Source organism: Notamacropus eugenii, chromosome 3, assembly GCF_028372415.1.
Source record: "Notamacropus eugenii isolate mMacEug1 chromosome 3, mMacEug1.pri_v2, whole genome shotgun sequence".
Lineage (NCBI taxonomy): Eukaryota > Metazoa > Chordata > Mammalia > Diprotodontia > Macropodidae > Notamacropus > Notamacropus eugenii.
In genome coordinates this window covers 188,420,612-188,430,403 of record NC_092874.1, presented here as the reverse complement: position 1 = coordinate 188,430,403, position 9,792 = coordinate 188,420,612, and the positions used below count along the sequence as shown (strand labels likewise).

Here is a 9,792-nt window from a genome sequence, read left to right as displayed (position 1 = left end):
ACTGTATACAGTGATCTATTGGTTCTGAGTGAAGTGCCCTTCACTCAGCATCAATTCATGCAAGTCTTAGCAAGTTTTTCTGAAGTCTGCCTGAACATCATTTCTTTTCTTTTGCCCAGCCAAACCTAGATACCATTTATTACTGTGAGCAAGAAGTACTGGAAAGGCAAGAAAATATGGTTAATTATCTGGAGTCTTTGACCTGGGCAGTCCTCAGTACTGCTAGTGGTTAGGTTCAAAGGGGCTCTTTGTGGGGAGTCCCAGTCCCAGGTACTGGGACTGCTTTTCCTTCAGCTTGGTTAGCTTCACATTCAGATTGCCAATGTGGGCCTCAGCCACAGATTCATTGAGCTTCTTGAGGAGGAAAGGCACTCCCACAGGATATTTGCTTGGATGGGTGCACAGCTCAATCTGGACCAACACCTGGTTGCTAAAGGAATTGCTCATCACAAAGCTGGGATGGCTCATAGCACAGCCCAGGATGACTGAGGGGCCTTCTGCCAACAAGATGATCCATCACCCATTCTTCAGGTTTTAATGGTCCACCTGAGGCTTCACATTCATCTTCTCCATGGAATTTTGTTTCAGACACCTTATATCTTTTTCCATGCCAAAGTAGCCAGTGTTACATACTATGATATTGTCCTTCATCTGCTCAAAGTGCCTGCACAAGATGATGTCTACACATCCTGTGGTGGTGACAAAGATGTTTTCCTCTTTGCAGGTATCATCCATGGTAGCAACCTCATAGCCCTTCATAGAAGCCTGCAGTGAACTGATGGGTTCTATCTGTGTGAAGATGACTCAAGCACCAAAGCCCTGAATGGCCTGAGCACACCCCTTGCCCAAATCACCATAACCTGTCACCACAGCCACCTTGTCTACAGTCATCACATCTGTAGCTGATTTTCTAGGATTTTCTATGTATACCATCATATCATCTGCAAAGAGTCATAGTTTTGTTCCTTCATTGCCAGTTCTAATTTGTTCAATTTCTTTTTCTTCTCTTATAGCTAAAGTTAACTTTTCTAGTACAATATTGAATAACAATGGTGATAGTGGACACCCTTCTTAAGCCCTTGATCTTATTGATTCTATCTTATTCTCTTTATATATAACAGTTGTTAATTATTTTAGGTAGATGTTGCTTAATACTTTAAGGAAAACTTCATTGATTTCTATTCTCTCTAGTGTTATTAATAGGGATGGTGTTGTATTTTGCAAAAGTTTTTTTCTGTATCTATTGAGACAATCATATTATTTCTTTTAGTTTTGTGTTGAAATGGCCAATTATGCTGATAGATTTCCGAATAATGGACCATCCCTGCATTCCTGACATAAATCTTACCTCATCATAGTGTATTATCCTCCTGACAAGTTTCTGTAAGCTCTTGGCTAATATTTTATTTAAAATTTTTGCATCTATGTTCATTAAGAAAATTGGTCTATAATTTTCTTTCTCCATTTTGGCTGTTCTGGGTTTAGGTATCAGTACCATATTTGTATCATAAAAAGAATTTGGTAGGGTTCGTTCTTTGCCTATTTTCCCAAGAATTTAATAGTATATCATAATTAATTGTTTTTTAAATGTTTGATAGAATTCACTTGTAAATCCACTTGTCCTTGGATATTTTTTCTTATGGATGGCTTGTTCTTCTTAGTTATGGCTTGTTCAAGCAATTTCTTTTTCCTAAATGTTGTTATTTAAGTATTCTGTTTCCCCTTCTTTTATTCTGTGATATTTATATTTTTTCTTCTATCTGTATTCAGATATCATCAGTTCTTTCTCTGGGGACAGATAACATTTTCCATCGTAAGTCTTTTTGAAGTGTCAGGGATCGTTGTATTGCTCATAATTTCTTATACTACAAGTGTTCCATCAAAATTACATACCACAACTTATTCAGCCATTCCCCAATTGATGTGCACCCCCTCAATTTCCAATTATTTGCCACCAAAAAGGAAATGTTCTAAATATTTTTTGAACATATAGTTCCTTTTCCTTTTTTTCTTTTTTTGTCTTCTTTGGGAACCCTTTGGGCGTAGTTCCAAATTGCTTTATGGAATGGTTTAATCAATTCACAACCTTGAAAACAGTACATTAATGTCTCATTTTCCCTATATTCATTCCAACAATTGTCATTTACCTTTTATGTTCTGTTATCTAATCTAATGGGATTGAGGTAGTACCTTCAAATTGTTTTAACTTGCATTTCTTCAATCAGTAATGAGTTAGAATATTTTTTGTATGACCATAGACAACTTTAATTAATCTGAAAACAGAATATAACATTTGATCACTAATCCATTGGGGAATGGCTCTCATTTTTATAAATTTGACAGAGCTCCCTGTATGTGAAGGAAGTTAGGCCTTTATCAGAGAAACATTTTTCAAAATTTTTTCATATTTACTATTGCTAAATGTATTTTCCTCCATCCTATTCCTCCTACTCCCATTAAATTTTCTACCTCATTGAATATCAGTTCCTCACCCCCATGGATTATGTTCAGTTTTACTCTATAGGTGGTTCTTGGTTTTAATCCTAGCTGTTTTGTTCTTCAGAATGTCATATTCTTAGCCTTGTGATCTCTTAAGGTAGAAGCTGCTAGATCTTGTCTTATTCTGATTATATTTCAACAATACTCAGTGTTTCTTTCTGGCTGTTTCCAATATTTTCTTCTTGACCAGGGGACTCTGGAATTTGGCTGCAATATATCTAGGAGTTTTCCTTTCAGTATCTCTTTCCAGAGGCATTTGGTTGATCCTTTCCGCCATTATTTTACTCTCTGGTCTTAGAATATCAGGGAAGTTTTCTTTGATAATTTCTTGAAAGATAATGTCTAAGCTTTTTTTATCATGATTTTCAGGTAGACCAATAATTTTTAAATTATCTCTACTCGATCTATTTTCTAGGTCAATGGTTTCTCCAATGAGATACTATATTTCAAATTATGTTCTATTTTTTCATTCTTTTTTTCTGTTTCATAATTCTTGATTTCTTAATTAGCTTCCATTTTTTCCATCCTAATTTTGAAAGTATTATTTTCTTATTTTCTTCAGGGAGCTTTTGGATCTTCTGTTCCATTTGGCCAATTCTGCTTTTTAAAACATTCTTCTCATTAGGTTTTTGGACTAAAAGAATTCATTTGAATTAGTCTATCTTTAAGGTGTTATTTTCTTCAGTATTTTGGAGACTTCTCCTTTAACAAGCTGTTTTCTTGATTTTCATGATTTTCCTATATCACTCTCATTTTTCTTCCCAATTTTTCCTTTACTTTTCTTACTTGATTTTCAAAAATTTTTTTGAGATCCTCTATGACTTGAGACCAATTCAAATTCCTCCTGGAGGCTTTTGATGTAGGAACTTTGGCTCTGCTGTCTTTCTCTGGTTGTATGCCCTGATCTTTCTTGTCACCAAAGTAATATTCTATAGTCTGAGTTCATTTACCATGTTTACTTGTCTTTCCAGCCAAACACTTGACTTTCTATCTCTTTGTCAAGGTAAAACTCTGCTTCTAGTGTGGATGGGGGTGGGTGGGTATATTGTTCCAGGGTTCAGAGATTTTACATCACTTGCTTGATCCACCAACATTTATGGACCCAAAGCTCTGGAAGCAGCCTCCGCTGCTACCCTCTGCCACCTCTACCCCCACTCCCCTGGGGCTGGGGCTGAACCTGGCCAGAAAGCGCTCTACTCTTTCGCCCAAGTACCACAATTTTCCCACTGATGTTTTTGGTATTTTTGGTTTGAGAAGACTGGAAACTGCCAGAGTTGCCAATGATTCAGTTCGCTGAGGCCTGCTCTGGGGGTCTGTGCTGGTGTAGCCAGAATACACCAGAATACACCAGAGGGTATTCTGCTCTCTGCCTGGTGAGAAAGACCCTTCCTGTTGACTTTCCAACTTGTCATGGGTTGGGGATTTGTTTCACACTGTCTTTTCATGTGTTCTTTAACTCTAAAATTTGCTTAGAGTCATTTTTGTACAGATCTTTGGAGGGCTTTGGAGGAGGGCTCAGGGACATCCCTGATTTTACTCTATCATCTTGGCTCTGCTCCCCAGAGGTATTAATTTTACTTGAACACACTATACATTGGTTGGGATATGGAGCTAGTTAAAAGAATACTTAATTAAATAAAACTTGATAAAAATACTTAAGAGGAAAAAGCTTTTGAAGGGGGGAGGGAAAGAAACACTAACTGATGGCAGTGTATTGTTTCCAACAATCAATTTGAATGTCATGATTTTTTCAAAACTTTGGAACTTATAATCAGGAAACTGTGATTCATAGAATTACAATTTGTTTCATACCTGACAAAAATGTGGATTTGCAGTTTCTCAACATAAGTTAAAAGTGACTCACTACAAGGAGAAAGCAGTGATTTGAAGCATTACAAGACACTAGACAATTAGGAGTCGAGGACCAAAAAAAAGAAAGAAAAAAGCCAAGTTAGGATAGAGAAGGCAGTGGAGTCCTTGAAGGAAACTAAAGTAGGGAAGTTCATTACAGGAGAGGCTTCCTGTGAGTCATCAGAAAACTCAACAAACAATCTACAAATCTCATAAGGCTTAGAATAGAAATGCTGACAGAAGTGAGAGCCATTTATTACAAATAGGTGGGCTCTGCTGTTGATGCAGCAAAGTGATTTAATTGGAAGAAACTGTATTCTTTGAACAAGACAATTGAGTAGAAAAAATATTCACCTCGTGAATAACTGGTTACATAAGGTTGATCTGCTCCCTTCTGTCATCTGTAACTTGAGGGAAGGTAAACCACTCAAAAACTTTCCCACATTCTAAGGTGTGAGAGAGAAAAACTTATCAAAGCCTGAATTAGTTTTGGAGACTCCAGTATTAAAGCAAGCTGCTTTTTATTGAAACTGTCATACTGCAGAAGTACTTCATCAAGGAAATTGACAGAACTGACCCACCAACATGATTTTCTCTATTCATGTATCACACTGTAGAGATTTTGTAAGTTTGTGCCCTCTCTGCATGCCAGCCCCACAATTATGTGCATTGCTGGTAAAGTATGACTCAAGTTTCTCAATACACTGCTGGGTTTAGATTATTAGTATTTTGCTTTCTGTTAAGTACATGTTAAGATTATTTTTGCTTTTGTTTTCTCATTTAATAAATGTTTCATCTTTAAAATTTAATGGTATCAAAATAGTCAATGCTCTCATTGTGACTAATACATAGCACATAAGAACCAAATTTCTGTGATTTCCTGTCCTACAAGTCAACCTACCTTCTGAACTGCATATATTTCTCTGCTGTTTTCTCCTTCTTCAAATGGGAGTGAAATGCTAAGAAATGAATTCTCCTTTCTTTTCACGAATATTGCCAGGACTCTGAAATTAGTCCTTATAATCTAAAGTCTAGCAACACGGTTGTTCAGTCATTTTTAGTTGTGTCCAACCCTTTGTGACCTCATTTTTTTTTGGCAAAGATAGTAGATGGTTCACTATTTCCTTCTCCAACTCATTTTACAGATGAGGAAACTGAGGCAAACAAGGTTAAGTGAGTTGCCTACGGTCATATAATTAATTAGTATTTGAGACTAGATTTGAACTCATGAATATCAGTCTTCATGACTCCACTCTATCCACTGCACCACCTAGCTTCCCTTAAGGCAACACAGGGCAGATGTAAAATAGCGATGACCGCCCTTGGAGCTGAGAACACAACTGCTAACACTTTCACTTTCTTGTACATATTACTATTACTTTCTTTTCCATAGCTTTGGTTCTCCCCCTAAGTTGATATAGCTAAACTTTATTTCTTTAAGACTTTGCTACCAACAAATATGTGCACGTATATATCTGTGAATGTATGTATGTATTTATGTTTATCTTCACACATATATTGTATATATGTGCTGAACATGTGTAATATATATTTTATTCATGCATACATGCATAAAATGCATACACATGCATATACACATACATACATATTATATACATGTACATATATGTGTATGAATGTATATGTGTGTGTAACATACACCTCAAACTGGAAAAGAGGGAGGGAGAGAATTTGGAACTCAAAATTTAAAAAAATAAGTACATAAAATTTAGTTTATAGATATTCTTTCCACATTGTGGTGTCAGGGACAATCTGGAAAATTCTTGCAAAACATTCCCCCCCTTCATACCAGAGAAGAAGTCCAAATTATGAAAGTATTCAAAGATAAAACATGCTGATATTATATAATATTATATATGTATGTATGTATATAATGAATTTCTAAGTTTCCAAACATTTTCTCTGTTGTCTGCTGGTCTTTTCATAACACTTGTAGTTTCCACAACCCCCCCAAAATTCCCATTTAATTTCTTATTCTGACCCACAATATATTAAAACCATGATGAGAAAAATCCTGATGTGGAAGGGATAAGTGTATATATATAATTGTAAGGGAAAAAATGATAAAAAAAATTTTCCTGGATTTACCATATGTTTTAAGTAGAAATAAGTTTTGAGGTATTCTTCACTGTTTAGGTGTCCCTGGAGAAGTAAAAGCTAATGAAAGGCAGGGTATAGTCAGTTAGGTACACAAAGTGAGAAAGAGAAACAGATTCTCTCTTTAATTTCTTGGACTACTAGCAATGGGCTTGAGAACTAGATGGGGGAGGTGGGGTGGAGAGGAAGGGAGAGAGAGAGAAAGAGGGAGAAAGAGAGAGAGAGAGAGAGAGAGAGAGAGAGAGAGAGAGAGAGAGAGAGAGAGAGAGAAGCAGACAGACAGAAACAGAGAGACAGAGAGGGACAGAGAGAGACAGAGAGACAAAGAGAGAGAGAGAAAGGGAGAGACAAACACACAGTCATACAGACAGGCAAAGAGAAAGAAGTTATTGGTTCAAATTATTGGTTCTCCCCAAAGTGGATAAAAATGAATGAATCTTGACTATCTATACATAAAATCAGCTAGTCATTTTCTTGCTGGACAGTAGTTTAGAAATCAAGCAGGTTTGTGTACCAACCGATGTAGGAGACACAGGAGAATTTTCTTTCCATTTCCAGCTGAGGACCCCATTGAGGAATTGATTAAAGCGAAAGTTGACGGGATAGAGGGTGGCTGAAGGGAGCATCTGGGAAATCATGATGTCACCCAAATAAGAATGGGATATGCTCTCCACTGATATTTCCAGAGCTCTGAAACACACCCCTATCGCCTAATATCTGGACTATTACAATAGCCTAGCAGTGGATCTGCCTTCCTCATTTCTCTTTTCACTTCAATTAATCCTCCATTCAGACACGGAAGTGATTTTCCTAAAGCATAAGTCTAAATATGTTACCCAGCTCCATTCAATAAGCTCCCTATTGCATCCAGGATCAAACACATTATCCTCTGTTTGGAATTCAAATCCCCTTATAACCTTCTAGTTTTGTTTCTTTAAATTTTGCTTCCTTCATGTACTATTCAGTCCAACAACCCTGTCCTAATTGCTGTTCCATGAACCAAGCAATTTATCTCTTCATTCTGGGCACTTCTCTGTCAGTTCCCCATGCCTGGAGTACTCAGACACCTCATCTTCACTTACTGCCTTCACTCATTCCCTTTAAGGCCAAATTAAAATCTAATTAAAACCTCATATTCTGCAAGAAGTATTTCCAAAATGCTTTTTTAATTCTAGCATCTACCCTGCCTTAATTATATCCTATTTACTTTGCAGATAACTTGTTTGTATGTTTTTGTTTGATTGTGTCTCCCCCAATAGATTGTGAGCTACTTGAGGGAAGAGCCTAGATGTAAATAAATAAGTGTGTGTATGTGTGTATCTGTGTGTCTGTGAGTGTCTGTGTGTAGTATTACTGATGCTAAGAACATTGCCTGGTATGTAATGGATGCTTAATAAATGCTCATGACTGATTGACTGATGGCAGCCAGAAAGAAAGAATTGTTCTCATCCTCAGCTAAATATCTTTTACACTTAAATCAATTGTAGACATACTTCTTCAATGTGAAGAGTAAACACACAGGAAATGTATGTAGTGGGGTACATGCATGAAATGATTTGGCCAGGAAATACGTTTGAAGTGATGTACATATTGGAAACATCTGTTGGTGTGCACATGTATAAAGGAGCAAATAATACTTTTGATTATGTAGAGTCACTAAATCTTGTAGTTTGTATCATCTAGTAGTTTCTGTTGTGTTTACTTGCTTTTACTCTCATAGATTTCACTAGAAACAGAATCCACTTGACAATTTTTCTACTTAGTCTTCTGCTTCTCAAGTTGTTGGATCAATCAAAAGCTTTGCATAACATACAGCCTACTGAGAATCTCAAGGGAAAATGCCGTCAACTATAAAAACTGAATATTTTGGAAACCTTAGCACCCTTCCCCAAACCTGGAAGAAAAGGGAAGAAAAATCATATGGGATTTGTGATAAGATTCTGACCTGGTTGCCTTCCCAAACTAAACTCCTTCTGCAGGTCACAAATTGCCTCCTCAAACCAAAAATCCAGTGCAACGTTCCTTACATCTTTCTTCTCCCAGAATAAGGTGGGGGTTACAAGGTGAAAGACTATAATTCCCATGACACCCAGTCATCACAGTGCATCCAGGAGATTTTCAGCAGGTGAGGGTCTCTAGATAATCTCTTCTTTTACATAATGCTTTTTTATTTTAAAACCCAAAGACCTTGCACAACTCTTTTAGAAAAGGCAGAAATCCTACTTTTAGATGTCAAAATAGCATTCCCTCAGGTTATTTGTCTTTTTCTCTCAGAAATGAGGCCAGAGAAACCTTTTATCTTTGTGGCAGTATTTTCTCTGACATAGTCCAAATTCTTTAGAAAGATGACCAGGGTCTTCACCACCTAAACTCTTAGAGAAAGAATTTTCTTTGGAACTCAGTTCTGAATCCAGGAACTGTGGCCCCTTGGTCAGAGCCCTAATTTATAGAGAACATTTTGTGTTGTTCCCGTTTAAATCTCTGAAGACCAGATTAACCAGGTAATGATGATTGGTCCAATAAGCATGAAACAACTCAGCATTCCCTGATTTTCAAAGGCTAAGTTTCTTCCATGTTCCCATGATGATAATTCAATAGGGGAAAGGCACAGAGAATATGCTAAGGTTAGGTGACAAAGTTATAATTTTTCTGCCCTGCTTCAAACTGAAGCCCACCTTCATAGGCAGATGAGGAAAAGAAATCTAAGAAAGTGAAGTAACTGGGATAAATTTACAAGGTTACTAAATAGTAGAATGACAGCTGGTACTCAAATGTCTGAATTCATAGCTTCCTGGGAGATGTTTGTTTTACTCTTTTCTATTATATTGTGATTCATGACTTCCCATCTTAAGCTATTAAAAATGTTCTGTTTTTTTTTTTGGGGGGGGGGGGGCGGGAGACATGCAGAGCCAAGATGGTGGAGTAATAGCACAGACTTTATAGAGTACTTCCCCCAAGCCCAGCCAAATACCTGTAAAAAATGGCTCTAAACAAATTCTGGAGCTGCAGAACCCACAGAATGATGAAGTGAAGCAAATCTAAGACAGCTGGAATGTCACCGGGAAGTGTCTGGTGTGACATTCTGGAAGTAGGGCATAGTCCAATGTGGTCCACACAGCAGAGAAGGGATCCAAGAAGGACTTGGGGGTACCAAATCTCTCCCACCTTTGGAAGTTTCCAGACTTCACAACTCTGAAACACTGAGGACAAATTGGAAGGTCAGTGAAAAAATCTCTGGGACCCAGTGTGAGTAAGTAGAATGCTCAGGGCCCAGTCCCAGGATGGCAGAGCAGGGAGGGGGTGGAGGAACTGTGGCAGTGATAG

At 37.3% G+C, this 9,792-nt stretch overlaps 1 pseudogene; it reads right to left on the bottom strand.

Annotated features, from left to right (window-relative positions):
• Nucleotides 1-211: 211 nt before the first annotated feature.
• On the bottom strand, nt 212-933 carry LOC140531932 (adenosylhomocysteinase pseudogene; annotated as a pseudogene).
• Nucleotides 934-9,792: the final 8,859 nt, after the last annotated feature.